The 16939-nt window shown below is 32.9% G+C and overlaps 1 protein-coding gene across 2 annotated transcripts in view; it reads left to right on the top strand.

Moving 5' to 3' along the window:
- Positions 1-16939, top strand: part of LOC145285834 (E3 ubiquitin-protein ligase NRDP1-like) — a 275090-nt gene that overhangs the window by 110104 nt on the left and 148047 nt on the right. The gene's annotated exons all lie outside the window — the stretch shown is intronic.

Here is a 16939-nt window from a genome sequence, read left to right as displayed (position 1 = left end):
CTTTGTTTTTTTCAAATACATTTTATATTTAAAAATACTTTTTTCTTAATAAGACTGTTAATCTTAAACTAACATGTCCTTGTGGAAATTCCATGGTGCATTCTATATGATTCTGTAAACGGAACATGACGTCAACAGCCGGATTATGCTGTGCAACAGCTGTAGTTTAGCTGCTGTTTGACGTAATATGCTGATCAGTCAATCACAACATGGCACGCTGAATTACAACTAATAATAAAAACAAAAAAAAATTCTTGGAACCTTTTTTTTTTTTTTTTTTATACATTTCCTTAAAATTATTTGAACCCCCAAAAATTAATTTTTGCTTTTAACCTTTTCTTGACCGTTACTATTTAAAAAAAAAAAAAAAAAAAAATAGTAACAAAAAAGACTAAATTACAGGAGGTCGTTTTTTTTTGTTTTTTTTTCCTGCATTTTACATTTATTCATTTTGCTATTTTCTTTTTACATAGCATTATGATTTTATTGGTGATGCTCAGCATAATCTGGCTGTTGACGTAATATTTCAGTATAAGTCTCGTTTACAATATGCACCAGTACCATTTTAAAATTGTACTGTTTTAGTGGGGTAACGTAATTTGATTTTGGAACCATTCATTTAAAAAAATTTTTTTAATTTATTATCAATGCCTATAAAATAGGTATGTTTCAAGGAAAAATACCAATTTTTTGTGAAATATTTATAATTATAACTTTTTGAGAATTGGAGAATTAAATGGTGATTCTTACGAGAATTTTAACCTCTCAAATTATAATTTTTGGCAGAGTTATGATCAGAACAATATTGTTTAATAAATTTGGTGCCAGCCATTAAAATTCCACTTCAATGTATTTTATTTTATTCTGAACAGAATTAAATAACGATTCCAACAAACTGTTAACCATCTCAAAGCGAATTATTTTTGTTCTGGCCATTATAATCACAGCTAGCTTCTGAAAGTGTCTATAATGAAGCAAGGGTTACATAATTCCAAACCCCATTTGTCCTGACCTGACATTTCTTAATGTTAGTATTAAGGAGAAATGTAAAAGGACTCTAAGCTGGAATAAGTGCAGAATGATTTGTGCTTCAAAGTTTTCCTCATAGATTAGTTGTCCTACCAAGGCTTGTAAGTCTGATTTATTCTACTGCATTTAGGTGGTCGCCTCTCTAAGTACTGACCAAGTTGAAGGTTGCTTAACTTTTGTGAGAATTGGTGTTTGGGTGTAATGTAAGCCACAATCAGAAAGAAAATTGTACAAATTTTTTTATATGTTGAAACGAGAGATTTGCTAGATCTTGTTTGATGCTAATTGGATTTGAGCATGAATCAAATTAGAACAAACGGAATATGAATCTCCTGACCTTTTCATATTTTCGCATGATATTCTCATCAAGGATATTTGCAGAAAGTTGGTTTTATTTTCATAAGACTGTTTGCATTTGCAGAAATGTCAACCAGACAATCCTTCAATTGCTATTAATATATTTATGTTGCAAAACAACGGATCCATTCTTTAGATGTGCCCATTCTCTGCATTTAGCAAGAGCAGGTGTTTAGTTAGAACTAAAAATTAACCAGATTTTTTTTCTACCTTTTTAAAAAAGAAATTAAATGTTCTTTAATGGAAAATAAATTATAAACTGCATTTAACTATATTTCTAACATTATCTTTTTTAATTTTATTTTTTATATTCATTAAAAGATATTTAAAGTACATAAATCAGCGTTGTTTGACTTGCCTAATAGATATCCCTTATTTAAATTAAGACTTGTTTGTGAACTATGGATATACATGCTGCGAAGAACTGCTTGGGAATTGATTTGCAGTTTTATGCCTGACACTCATTTGCCGTACATAAAAACAGATGATCAGAGGGTAAGACGACAACGGATATTCCCTTTAAATTACCTCTTTCAGAAGAAGCTGTTTTAAATTACCTCTTTCAGAAGAAGCTGGTTAAATCCGCGCAGAGCAAATGCTGCTCCAAGTACAAGTATCTATAGATAAGCCACAAGATCTCTGGACATTCATATTTTTCTAGAATTAGCACGGCAGTCTAACTTCATTAAAATTAGATCTGAAACAGATCTTTCCTATGTCACATGACTAAATTGATTGAGTAGTTTTTCTCATAAGAAATTTACAGCTGAGACAAGATTATATCGCCATCAGTCATACCTTAGATACTTTAAACGTACATTATTGCCAGGTAATATTAATTACTTTTAATTAAACCTAAGCATTGATGTTAGTGAACAAATACATTGTGACCTATTGGAATGATATAATGAAAAGAAATAAATACAATATTGTCTTCTTATTTTATTTATTAAGAATGATTTTCTTCACCATTGTTAGATCAGATTTCATCTAGAAAATATAATTAAGAGAAAATAACTTTGTACCAAAAGTTATCTTCCTTGTGTCAGATTTTAAGCAGTTATGTCCTTTGGCTATTGCAGACCAGTAGACATTTTGGATTGAAGGTGTCATGCATCAACTTTCAATGAATATGCCTTAATTATAACGTATTCTCCAATTGTAATATATAAATATTATTTGTTGATCTATACAGAAGCATTTTTATTCAGTTCGTTTTTTATATCTGTCCTATATTTCACAAATACAGTTATTTCAGCCATAAATTTTATGTTCAGGTTTTGGCATTGCACTTTCATAACTAATTCAATTGTTTGGTTTCATATTAACTTTGCTTTTAATTTTAAAAGTCAAAGAGGCTAGTTAAGCTGCTTGTTCAAAAGAGTTCTGCATAAAGCTTACAAAGATTATGCCTCAGGATTGTCTGGTTTGCTCAAAGTCCATGTTGGTTGCAGCTATGTATTAATCTGCAGGATTGCAGGTTTTTACCTTTTGGGTATCGAGTATCTAACCTCAGCAATTGCATATGAAATCAGGAACAGTTTGGTCCAGAATTTACAGAAGAATGGCGCAGAAGTAAAGTTGTCACTTTCACTCCATTGTGGTTCCTTGCCTGTCATGTCTGCTTGCCGCACATAGAAGCATAGATGACCAGAGCACAATGGATGCTGTTAGCCAGGTTTCAGTCCTAATACAACTTGGTGCCAGATCTGTTCATTATAAGTGGCAGCGTGAGGAACTAGAGTCCCAGCTGGTATAACTCTATCACATTGCCATTATCACCCCTACCAAAAAAAAAAGAACTCACTACAAAAGCATCTACAAAGTTGTAGATAGCCTATGCCCCTCCAGGGGCTCAAGGGCTATAAATGGATGAATGGTGACAAAAGGTTGGATTTCAAAGCGGCATTGCTGCTGCTGTTTGTTTTTGTTATAAACGAATACAACTAAAAGGTTATTTTATTACCAACCCCAAGGAAGGTATTTTTTTTTTTTTTTTTTTTTTCAGCTTTTGTTAGTTTGTCATTGTTTGTGTACAACTTAACATCCATATTGCTTGACTAATCATCAAATATGTTCCAAATATTGGTTATAGTTTTAGAACTGACTGAATTTAGGAATATTTAAATCAAGATCATGGAAAAGGTCAGTCACACTGTAATAATATTGATGTTCTGTTCATTGTAAAAACTGGTTACTGGGCCCATATTGTAATCAATGAAGTCCCATGTAGTATATGACTTTGACTATAAAAGTTTGGTTCCAATTTTTTTTCAAATTTGATGTTATGGATCTTATGCTCTTTGATAATAGTAATCACATTGCAAAATTTACGCCTGATCAGATAATTTTTGAGGTATCAACATTTTCATAATTTCAGGGAAACTTGATACAATATGGAGAAATAAAGCCAAGATAACTTAGGTTGTTAGGCAGGGGTATGCAGTTACATAATTGGCTTATGTTCTCATTTTAGTTTGTAGGAGGAGAGCTTTGTTTTTTTTTTTTTTATCTATTAATAACTATGATAAAAACTTTTAACTGTATAAAATAATGGATGTGAGTAAAATATCCATCTAGGAAACTTAAAGGTTTTTTTCCAAGACTGCACTTTAGTCAAAATAGTACTAGGGCAGGTGGACGTTTACCAGCTTCAATGAACAAAAAAATTTTTTTTCATTTTGTAACTATATAATCATGTTTGATTTATTGTTTTAATTCTGTGTTATTTAATCAATTTTTTTTATTCTTTCTTACTTGGGTGTATATTAGTGTTATAGTTTTATATTGATGATAAACCATTAACATGTATTTAAAATTGAATTATATTTTAAATATGTAATTCAAAATGTGACTGTGTTGTAAGATGTGCATTTCGAATGGGATTGCGTTTATCAACTAAAATTGAAACTTTATTTTGAAAATGTTAAATTTTTATTTTTATAATTTGATAAAAACAAATTTTTGTTTTTAAATTGCTAAATATTTAAAATGCAATAAAAATTATACGGGGTAAATATACTTTTATTTAGTAGTAGTTATCTTTTTCGGGTCAGTTTGCCAATTTTCACTGACTGATTCTTTAAGCAATGAATTTGATGGGAATCGGCAAACCCTTAATAATTATCCTGCAATAATTTAATTTTTTTTTTTTTTTTTTTATTGAATTTTAAAAATTTTGTTCATTAAAATAAGTTGCTTGATAAACATGTCCTCTAACATGAAAATAATAATTATTATTATTGGAATATTAACTTTTTAATTTTTAGGGGGTCTAGTAGATTGGGACACAAAACTAGATTCCACAACTACGGAATTTTAAAGCATATTTTTAACAATATTATGAAATTTACGATTATAATGTTGCAATCTTTACATTTCTAAAGAAAAAAAGAAAGATCCTATGATGGTTGTTTTTTTTTTTTTTTAATTGAACATTTCACTTTAATCATTGAATCCATTTAATTTCCAATCAATATAATTTGAAAGAGAATTTCAGATGATAGAAATGGAAAATTGCCTTTCATAATAGAAGCAACGTTTTGTCATTAGTCAAATTGATTTGTAATTTTTCAGATTGCATTAAAGAAAATGTGTTTTCTTTTTTTATTATTTAAAAATGGGCATAGCAATGTTAAACTTCAGCGCTTTTATGGAAATCGCTCCAGACAAGGCATGAAGCCATTTAAAAAGAAAATCTCATCAAGGTTAAAATAAACTAGCTAATGATAAATGTTATATGGATAGATTCCAACCCATAAAACAGCAATCCTTCCTCTTTTGTCAGAAACATTGTTCATGGTGAGTATTAAAGGACAGAATAAAAGAAGCAAGAGTTATGAGGTTGCCGAAAGTAAACGTAATGTTCACTTTGTTTTTTAATCTGCAAAAACAGTTTTAAGAAACGCCCCCATTAAATGTTCTTTGCTTTATTAGCTATAAACACACACTGCAAACATTCTTTCGGGAGTTATCATTTGTCTCTAGATACTAAATCAAGCTAGAAAATATTACTAACTGCCCCTACCCTGTGTTGTCTTAGATACTTTTTGATTTTGATTTTTTTTTTTTTTTTAAATGCCTTTACGGAGAGGGGGGTCTTTTTTAGCAGGATTAATATTTTTAAAACTAAATTATGATGGTATTATTAATTGAACCAAATTTTTAAGGTATTATTGTTTTGACTTCTAGTCGTAAAACTAGTTTGTGAATATTTGCAAAGAATTTTAACTCCAGGAACAACTTTCTATTCAACACTTTTTTTTTTGTTTGTTTTTTGGGTTTTTTTTTCCTGACTCTTACTTTACGCAAACAAAATAAAGTTAAAAGTATAAAAAGTTATGTCTTTCAAAACATATTTTAAATATTCTGAATGTTTGCTTACTAGTGTTGAAAAAAATAAAATAAAAAAGAATAGCAATAAATGAAACGGAACGATAGGTATTTGGTTTTTGTAATTCTATAATAGAATTAAAAATGACTTTTATTTAAATATGTTTGGGCAAATTATTTTCAAGAAAAATTTTTGGTATATAGAGTATTCAGACATATAAAAAAAACTTTTTAATCAGTTTTCATCGAGAAATGGACTGCTAAGGGGTTAAAATTGAAAAATTGGTACTTGGGAGTCTTCAGATTTTTATCTGTTTGTCAAATGTTTCATGACCTGCGCATGTATCAATGATTCACATTGTTAGGAATAAGTAGGTTTGAAAACACTTATTAAAGATCGTGACAAGCTGGCCTAATGGTTATCATACTTGACTCACTCTTTAGGTTTTGATTTCAATTTCAGCTCGAGTATTTTTTTTACTTACAAGAAGTGAACCGTTTCGAAAAAAACTTAATACTTGCATGTACGTCTCAGTTTCTTTCAGTATTTTTACTTTATTTTTTGTTAAAGAAATTTAATGTTACATTTAATACCGGGCACATCTTATAGTGTGTGTGTGTATAGATATATATATGTATTTCTACCTATTATTTTTTTGTTAATTACAAAGTATATATATATATATATATATATATATATATAAACAAATATTGACTCATTAGATAATTATCATAATGATCCGCAAAATCCTCACCTAAATTGCTATCTAAAAAACATGACCTCAAAGAAGTAAGATCCTCTAGTGCTGGTTTTGTTATTTTTTTTTTTTTTTATCTCTGTAGCAATAAATGTCAAACTGCCATTTTCCTATAAGTGTGTAATTTGATTTCTGCTCCTTTTTTTTTTTTTTTTTTTTTTTTTTTTTTTTTAAGAGCTTCTTCCTTCCCTTGTCTTCCCATCCTAACTATATTAATAATAACCTAATTGTTATAAAACTTATTCGAAATATCGTCAATTACATGTAGCTTGGATGTTTTTAGGATTCATAAATGATTTTTTTTTCTTCATATTCCATAAAAATGTGGATTCCTTATGATAAACTATGAATGTCTTATCTGAAATATTTAATTTTTTTTTTTTTTTTGTTTTTTTTTTTTTTGGGAGAATAACAAAGACAAAGTTTGTGTACCTCCATTATTCAAAACTTTGTACAGCTTACAAGAACTCATTGCCGAATCTTTGCACAAGATTAAGCCAGATTTGCAACAAAACTAAATGATCATATGTTTTTATAACAAGCAAACTCAAAAGCTGGAAATGTCTACTCAATTATTAAATCATTTCTCTCTGATAAGTTCATAAGAGTAGTAGTTGATGGGCAAAAATCAGAAGCTCACAGTATTAATGCTGGAGTCCCTCAGGGCTCCACCCTGGGCCCAACGCTTTTCCTGATCTACATTAATGATCTTCCAAATCACATCCTTACATCATTTGTATACATTCTTGCTGATGACACTACCATCTATGGTAGCACATCTAAGACAGTAAACGACCAAGTTGTCTCTGATTCTCTCTCCTCGGATCTTGATCACGTTGTACAATGGGGAAAGAAGTGGCTGGTTACTTTTAATGCATCTAAAACCAAGCTTCTATCTTTACATCATCAACGTTCTGATCCCCATCTGGCATCAATTAAAATGAATGGCAGTCATCTTGGGGAGGCCTCAAGTTTTGACAAGCTTCTGGGCTTGAACTTTACTCCTGATCTTAAATGGAATACGTACATCAAATCTGTTGCCAAGGCCACTGGAAAAATGGTGGGATCCTTCTATCGATCCAGTAGATCTCACTGCTGATGCAATTCTCTATCTATATAAGAGCCAAGTATGTCCAAGGATGGAATACTGTTGCCACATCTGGGCAGGAGCTGCAAGAAAGGACTTGTCCTGCCTTGATAAGGTTCAAAATAGACTTCAGCGCCTGGTGGGAGATGTCTTTTTTCTCTTCGCTGCAACTTCTATCTCACAGAAGAGATGTTGCAAGTTTGTCTCTGCTTTATCATTATTTTCATGGAAAGTGTTCGACTGAGCTTCAATCTATGGCCCCCCTCGCCAAACTTTCACAAGAAACACTCGTCTAGCTGAAAACACTATCAATAATTCCCCCCACTCTTTATCTGTGCCTAAACCTAAATGTAGTTTCCATGATCAAAGCTTCTTTCTTAGAACTGCACGCCTGTGGAATTGTCTTCCGTTTTCCTGCTTTCCAGCTGTCTATAATATGGTTGTCTTCAAGTCCAACATGAACAAGTTTCTGATGAGCCGTTACACTTAAGTTAACAAACTTACCGAACTTCCATTGCTATCGATTACTATATTGTCCTTTTGACTACTGTACACTCTTTAACCCTTATTCTTGAGTGGCCGCTCAGCTTTGATAAGTGGCGACGCCTATGTAAAAAAAAAAAAAAAAAAAGATCCGATTCCGAAGATTCCAGGGAATTCTGACTCTTGACTCGTTATTTTGAAGTCCTCTGATATTAAAACGGTTTATTTTTTAGAGATAAATTATTTTAACTTTGACTCCTAGCAGTCTTATGTTCCCCACTATCATGCTGACTCTGCTACCCTGGTAACAAGGGGTCCGTGTATCTAATGTGTGATATCAACTAATACGACATGAAACTTTAAGATTATGCAAGTGTAGTTACCAATGTATATTACAATGAAGTTATATTCTACATCTGTTGGAAATGGAGTATTTGTTTTCAGACAATATAGATGAAATGAACTAATTGCTTGTGGAATCAGGAGTTGCAGTTTTTTTTTAGCATTTAAGATAATTGCCACATTTGTACTCCTTACACTGAAATATCTCTCTTCAGAAGTTAAATTAAACATATTACCTTCCCCTCACCTCTTCAATCTCTGATGTGGACATTTATCCATTTTTATGCAAATGATATTTTTGTACTTGAGTAGTTAGAAAGCAATACTAAATCAAATTAGGTTAAAATGTTAGGCATGCACTGATGGTACTAATTTTCAAATCTTCAGTTTAGTCATCTTGGATTATTGAAGAAGAAATATTAGGCTGATAACAATTTATAGAAAAAATGGATTTTTCAAATCAAAATATCCTCTCTCTACGTAATGATGTATTTATAATCTCTTTATGCCATTCCCTATGAATTGGTTGTTTGATCTAAAAGCAGTGCTATCTTGCTTTTGAAGTTATGGACTATAGTGGCTCAGTTCAAAGTATCCACAAATGGCTAAGGCAGGGGGAAGTTAAAAATCATTGTACGTGTCGGTAGTAGTAGTAGTAGTAGTAGTAGTAAGTTTTTTCATGAACAGATTCATTCATTGAAATTCTCCTAAACTTGGTTTGGAATGTAAAAGATGTTTTTAGAAAATATTTGGAAAAAATAGCAATGGTGAGAAATTTAGTTATGAGTTATTTAAATAGAATATAAGAATAATTGCCTTTTCACTTTTAGTAAAAAAAAAAAATTTTCCCCAAAACTTTTCTGTTCATGAAACTAGTTTTAAATGAAGATTCAACATTTTAATCCATTTGTGTCTGATGCACACACTATATCTTAGAAGCAGCCAAATGGCTTTGGGGCTTATAAGTGCTGTCTTCTTGACAGTTAAATTTCAATCCAAGCTTGAGGCTGTTTGTTTATCTGTACTGAAAAGTTGTGAAACGGTCTGTCTGTGAATGACTATATTTTCATTTGATCACAGAACAAACTTTGTTGATTTTGGTCACATTGAGTTATAAGTATAACAGTCTAGGCAACGGGGTTAATTGGCAGCGAAAACACTACGACAACATATGAAGAAGTGATACACATGGGTTTGCGATAGATGGTTAAATGTAAGCTAGTTTGAAATATATAGCCCTTATCCCTGAGTGGCTTCCGGGCCTTGATAAGTGGTGGTTACCGTGTAAAAAAAAAAAAAAAAAAAAAAAAAAATTTTTTTTTAAAAAAGTCAATTTCAAAAAGCCGTCCAACATCTGCCAGCATGTGAAATAGATGTTAAACTGAATCTGACAATGATCCAGTGAATCTTTTTAGAATAAATGGTTTTGAGATTGTGTTTTGAGCACATGAACACAATTGTATGTTTGGAATTTGTTCAATGAATCCATCAAAAATGTTAAACATTTTCAAATGCTGCTAAGCAATACATGTTTCACATTTCTATTGACAGTTTCAACCTTTCTCATTCACTTCTTCATTGATTTATGACTTTAGACACTTTTCTTTTGATTCACCAAACTAAAATCCAATGTTTATGTTCATTATCAACATTGATTTCAAAACGTCATTTTTTGCAAGTTATGCTTGGTTTAATTTGGGGAAACTATATGAATAAATTATACCAGGTTGGGAAGTTGGCATGGTTGCGATACATTGATATTAATTTAAACATCTAATAAAATGAATTTTTTGATGTGCAAATGTTTAAAAATCACTAAATCCATTCGTTCCTAGTATGTGATAATTACTTTGGGCTAAATTCAGGTACAAACTCAAATTTTTTATATTCTATTTTTTTTTCTACGTTAAGTCGAATTTTCACTGGGGATTTTAGCAACCTTCACATGAGTACTCTATTTTAAGAGAATCGTAATAACTAATGCCAATACCTGAATCAAACAAGTCAAAACGTTAAATAGTTCATTCATGAGAAACAATGTTATAGCATCTAGAGTTGGTCAGTATGACAATTTTTAGTATTGCTGTCAGTGTTTTTTTTTTTTTTTTTTTTTGTTCCCCCTCCCGCCTCATAGTTCGGTTTCTGGTTTTGATTCAGTTTTATTTTTATTTTTTTTTCTAAGAAAGGTATTTGTTGTTTGCATAATTATTATTCTACTTATTCAATTATACCATTCTTTCAATAAAGAGTTGGTCATCTTTGTGACTAAATCATTCTCTTATATGGTTTTTAGAAATTGACTTCCAAGCTAACTTATCTCTGGCCTGGTCTTTATTTATCCTTTCTTTCAAATTCATTCTTATCTCTTACTCCCGTGTTTTCCTTGACCTACTCTTGATAACTGACCTTGCTGCCTCATATGTTCTACATATAACCCAAGAACTCTCATTTCAAGGTTTATTTATGCCAAGATGTAAAATGATGTGACTATTGAAGTTTCTAGTGTACAACATAAACTGTCTTTTCAAGTTGAATGATAAGTAATATTAGCTGAGAAAAAATTTAAGTGCATTATACACACACACATACGTGTGTGTGTGTGTGCCTCTTTTACTGTTTCTTGTACAGCAGTGTTGTTCTCAACAAAACTTTCGTCAAATGATGACTCTGGGTTCAGACAGTTTTTAGGCTGAAGCATCATTACCAGAGTGCCCCTTACCCCCAGCAGTATCTCGCTATACTACCAAACTTAATTGGATTGTCATATATATTATACTGGCATTGTCAGGTTATAAAATATGCTTAAATATGATATTTTGATTAATGCAGATTTCTTATTTATTATATTGGACCCAATATATAGTAATGATTTAAAAATTAAAAAAAAAATGACTTGTGCGCCACTACCGAGAATTGAAACCAAAGCGTTTAGCTTACGATTTATTTTTTTCCTTTGATGTTAATGCTTGAGCTATGTTTGCTGCAAGGCTAAAAATTTAAACATGAACCAATAGCTATTACGTTACACATGCATATATGTAATGGCGTCGTTCAATCTTCACCTGGCAAATTCTTTTTTTAAATTTTCATACTTTTGCATCGATTTTCCCCGGCTAAAACCCAAATATAAAGTTTCACATGGATTCAAATACCCTATGTATTAAGTTTCATGTCTGTTGACAAAACTTGGGAGTTTGGGAGACAAAATTTTTAAACAAAGATATACACACACACACACACACACACACACACACACATATATAAAGAGGTTTGTGTTTACTATAACCTTTTTAGGTCAATATTACACAAGTATAAATCATGTAGAATATCTGCATGAATATAATTACACATAATAGTTAAAGATGATCATCCCATAAGAAAACCGAAAAAACAAATCGGGAATTAATTAAAATGAATGTTTTAAAGAATATGCTAATTAGCTAGATCTTTTGCAGATGGATGCAATTCCACGATCCATATATAACAAAGTTGTATTTTCTTTTTAAATAGAAAAAAGGGTAATATGAATATCAATACACACAAAAAAAAATTATAGGTATATATATATATATAATATATATATATATATATATATATACACACACACACACATATATATAGTTATAACAAGAATAAAAAAGCATTGGAAATGCAAAAGGATATAGGGATGGTATGCCAAAAAGTATACAAACAAGATAGCTACGAATGGCTAGGCACATGGAAATAGAATTGCATCCAAAGTATAGCCCTATAGCTTTTTACAACCGTAATGATGGCACGGAATGAAGATTGGAGAAAAGCTATAGGGCTATACTTTGGATGCAATTCTATTTCCATGTGCCTAGCCATTCATAGCTATCCTGTTTGTATACTTTTTGGCATACCATCCCAATATCCTTTTGCATTTCCAATGCTTTTTTATTCTTGTTAATTAGTATTTTTACTTACAGTCTTATTTTTAAACTTACATTCGTGATAGTATTGTCTTTTTTAGGAGGCGGCTCATTGCTGCCTCCATTAGTAGCAGGTCGCTTCCTGCTAGGTTTTAGGTCTTTGGGTTTTGAGCCTTAGGAGTTGCCTCTTGGTCCTCCATCGGTTCTATATTACATAGAGAGTGCTACCGCCTCTATGATAAAACAGAGTATTATAAAGTTCTAAAATGTTCATACCTTCACTATTAAATTTTTCTTGGTTCATTCTTTGGCGTTTTGGCGAAGATTTGGCAGTTTTTGATATTTATATTTATAATAGTTTGTGCATGAGGCAGATTTTTTCCCCTTGGGATCCCTGTTATACCGTGCTTTTGAGTCAGCACGTGAGGCAGCCTTCTTTTTTTCTGGTTTTTTGTTATAAAGAGCACGTGAGGCAGTTTTTTTTCCCCTTGGGATCCCTGTTATACCGTGCTTTTGAGTCAGCACGTGAGGCAGCCTTCTTTGCCTCAGGATTTGCATGATACTTAATTTTTATTATTTCAGCATTTTTCTGATAGTATTCTTTTTGCTCAGATAATACCTTGACTTTGTTTTTTTCATAGTCTATATTTCTCTGAGCTTTTTTACTACGTGCTGACTTTGGCATTTTTTATTAAATGTAAACATATAACACTTATGTGTATCTTACTATAATATCACTTATCTTATAGCAAGACAACTCTCGTAGAATTGAGATACTGCCCCGTCACCAATAGTTAAAGTGTGGAACGGTATATACACCAATAGTGTAGTTATCTTTATATGAAGTCCTAATCAGTGACAGTGTGAGGTTACTTGGTTAATTTATTGTAGTTTATTTTAGAAAACTTACTTGTTTTTATTAGTAGATTGTGTATAGTAGCCACAATATCTAGTTATTTTTGTGGCTAGGGCTTGGATTTTGATTCTTTTTGGTCAGCTTTTAGTGAGTTCTTAGAAGATGACTTTCTTGCAGTTTCTTTTGCGGTTAATTTAACTTATTTCCTTTGGCGTTTGGTGAGTTCTTAGAAGAACTGGTCTGATCTACTTTTCTATGCGAACGAAGAGATTCAGCTGCATTTAACAATGGTTGCTATAGTGTATTTTTGCGCATGCGTGAGAATTTCAAGTTTCCTCCTTATTTTTCAATAGTTTGACAGTAGTCATGTGTCTTTCTGCCAAGAGCGACAGACGTCAGTGTTAGTCGTGATCGTCTAGAGGTTAGGACCCCACGTTGTGGCCGTGCTAACCTAGGTTCAAATCCTGGTCACAGCATTGACATTTTGTACATATTTTACAGTCCAAAATCTGAAGAATTTGTTTTTATAACCTTGTTTTTTGACGTCGTACTTGCTGATAGGTTACTCTTATAACAATTTTGATCAACTGAGATAAAGATTTTGTGGTTTCATTAACGCTGGTGGGTTACTGTTTAAAGAAAAAACCTTAACATTCACCTCAAATATTCAGCGTCCAAGAAATATAGGCCACTGGCAAACTGGAACGTCTGTGAGCTTCCGGTGTATTATTTGGAGCTGTCCCTTTTGAGAGAAGTTCCGTGTTCGAAGTGGTCTGTCTACATTGGGTATATAGTGTTTAAAACTTGTTATTACACGTAATCTTATTTAATTATGGAGTTAGCTAAAAAGCGATGGGTCACTGCACTTCTCCGTGTAAAGGGCAGTCGATTGATGCTTGAACTGTTGTCAGAGACCGTTCGTACACCGAGATACATCGTCTCAAAAGAAAGAAGAAAGAAGAACAACAAAGAAGAAAGAACAATTGGCCATTTTTGTACCTTTTTTTTTTTTTTGCTCTCTTTTGACATTTAAACAGACGTTCTGACACTCGCTGGATTCGTAAGACGCTTCTCTGTAAGAATATGTGCTTTTTGAAACTTATAAGTTGATTTTAGTTGAGATTTGGATAGTTTTGTTTTGTAGGCGTATATAGGCGTGTACGGGCCATCCCTATATAGAGAGTGCTACCACCTCTCTGATATTTTTAAATGAATATTAACAATCATTTTTATACCTACAGACGCTAGTGTTTCATACCTACACAATTATCAGTGTAGAAAGTGATAATTACTGCTAGCTATGAGAGAGAAAGAAAAAAATAATCATCAAATGAAGAGTTGTATTTTCTTCTAAAATGTCCTGCGTTATTCGTGTACAATTTTTCTTGACTTGAAGTAACGACAAAAACATATCAACCACTACACACCACAACAATAAAAAAATTGTTCATGAAAAGTTCTTTGTTACTATCTCTCTCTCTTTCTAATGAAAGAAAATACTGCCATTAAAATTAAAAATACTACCATTAAAAAATCCATTCTCCTACTAACATGTCTCCTTCTCCAATATCAGGGGTCTACGTTCTAACCTTCCAGAGGTTGAAACCCAATTACAGGAGACTAAACCAGACCTTTTATTTTTAAGTGAAACTGGCATTGGACAGGCGATTTCCCTAGAAGAGTTCGCAATTAAAGGATACTCTAACTTAACTTCTAAATCTGATCCCCAAGATCGGCATGGAATATGTGCCTATATTAATGATAGCTTTCCATGTGGTAGGGACATCTCCAGGGAAGATCCTAACTTACCCTATATGTGCTTCCGGGTTGCTTTAGCTCACACTACGGCATTTTTATTAACTCTCTATCGCCCCCACAACAGCGGAGTTACTATCTTTCAAAGCATATCTGAGAAAATTGACCAAGTCCTTTCTACTTATCCTTCAGCTAACATTCACGTATGTGGAGACTTCAATGTTCACAACGTCGAATGACCCACTCAAACAAGACCAATGATGAGGGGAGGTTCTGTCATGATTTCTCCATTGCCTATGACCTCACTCAGATTGTTCAGAAACCCACCCGTGTGCCCAACAATGACGGCCAGTATGCGAGCCTACTAGACCTTTTTCTCACAACTTGCCCTGAACTATGTTCAGTTTCTGTTCTGTCGCCTCTTGGATCTTCCGACCACTCTGTTGTATCAATTAAGATAAAAATGAAATGTAATGTCCTCAGACATACCTCTCCATCGTACAGTATATCGATACACTAAGGCTGACTGGGATAGCTTCCGTACATTTATAACTGATTTACCTCTGCATTCCATATTTAAAAAGGATGTGTCCTCTATAGTATTAGACCTGACGGAATGGTTAATTGTAGGTATTGACCGTTTCATACCCTCGAAAAAGTTTCAGCAAAAACCTAACAGCCAGCCATGGTTCTCTCCAGAATGTGCTGCTGCCATTGCGCACAGAAATCACTTTTTCCACTGTTTCCAACGTAATTGATGTATGGAAACTAAAGCCGCTTTCAGGACTGCCAGCAACCATTGTAAGAAAGTAATAAAGAACGCAAGATGGTTGTATGCTTAATCTGTTAAGTCCAAAGTAGCTGAGCAGCGGCTTGGTTCCCACCAGTTTTGGCAAATAGCAAACAGAATTCTGAACAGAAGCGTGTGCTCCATCCCAACTATCATCAATGGACCTGAGGTAATCTCGTCAGCATCAGACAAAGCCAAACTCTTTGTCAAGAACTTTGCAGCTAATTCTACCTTTTGCGATCAAGGCCGCCAACCCCCAATATTTCCTCCTGTATTAGAAAACACACTATGTGATATACGTATATCTGTACGTGATGTTGCCAAGCTAATCAAAAACCTTGATTCCAGTAAAGCAACTGGCCCGGACGGTATTCCAATTATAGTACTCAAAAAACTTCAACCTGAACTAGCGCCCATACTTACAAAACTATTTAAACGTTGTCTTAAGGAGAATAGTTTCCCATCTCCCTGGAAAATTTCATCAGTATGCCCTGTATTTAAGAATTCAGGTGATCGCTCATCCCCCTCTCAGTACAGGCCAATAAGTCTCCTGTGCGTCATGAGTAAGTTGCTGGAATCTGTTAAATACAGAAGTAATCAACCATCTCAACAAAAATAACCTTCTTAGTGACACTCAATATGGTTTCCGTTCTGCTAGATCTACAGCAGATGTGCTTACAGTTATATCTCATAGGATTAGCAAATCTCTTGACATATCTAAGGCCTTTGATAGGGTATGGCATAAAGGTTTACTTCGTAAGATCTCTAGCTATGGTATAGCTGGAAATGTCTTCTCAATTATTAAATCATTTCTTTCTGATAGGTTCATAAGAGTAGTAGTTGAGGGGCAAAAATCAGAAGCCCACAGTATTAATGCGGGTGTCCCTCAGGGGTCCATCCTGAGCCCAACTCTTTTCCTGATCTACATTAATGATCTTCCAAATCACATCCTTACATCATTTGTAGACATTTATGCTGATGACACTACCATTTATGGTAGCACATCTAAGACAGTAAACGACCAAGTTCTCTCCAATTCTCTCTCCTCTGATCTTGAGCATGTAGTACAATGGGGAAAGGAGTGGCTGGTTACTTTTAATGCATCTAAAACCAAGCTTCTCTCTTTACATCATCAACATTCTGACCCACATCTGGCATCAATTGAAATGAATGGCTCTCGTCTTCAGGAGGCCTCAAGTTTTGACAAGCTTCTGGGCTTGACCATTACTCCTGATCTTAAATGGAACACATACATCA

This window comes from Euprymna scolopes, chromosome 10 (assembly GCF_053919585.1).
Source record: "Euprymna scolopes isolate OS-2025 chromosome 10, ASM5391958v1, whole genome shotgun sequence".
Taxonomy (NCBI): domain Eukaryota; kingdom Metazoa; phylum Mollusca; class Cephalopoda; order Sepiida; family Sepiolidae; genus Euprymna; species Euprymna scolopes.
This window is presented reverse-complemented; position numbering and strand designations above follow the sequence as displayed.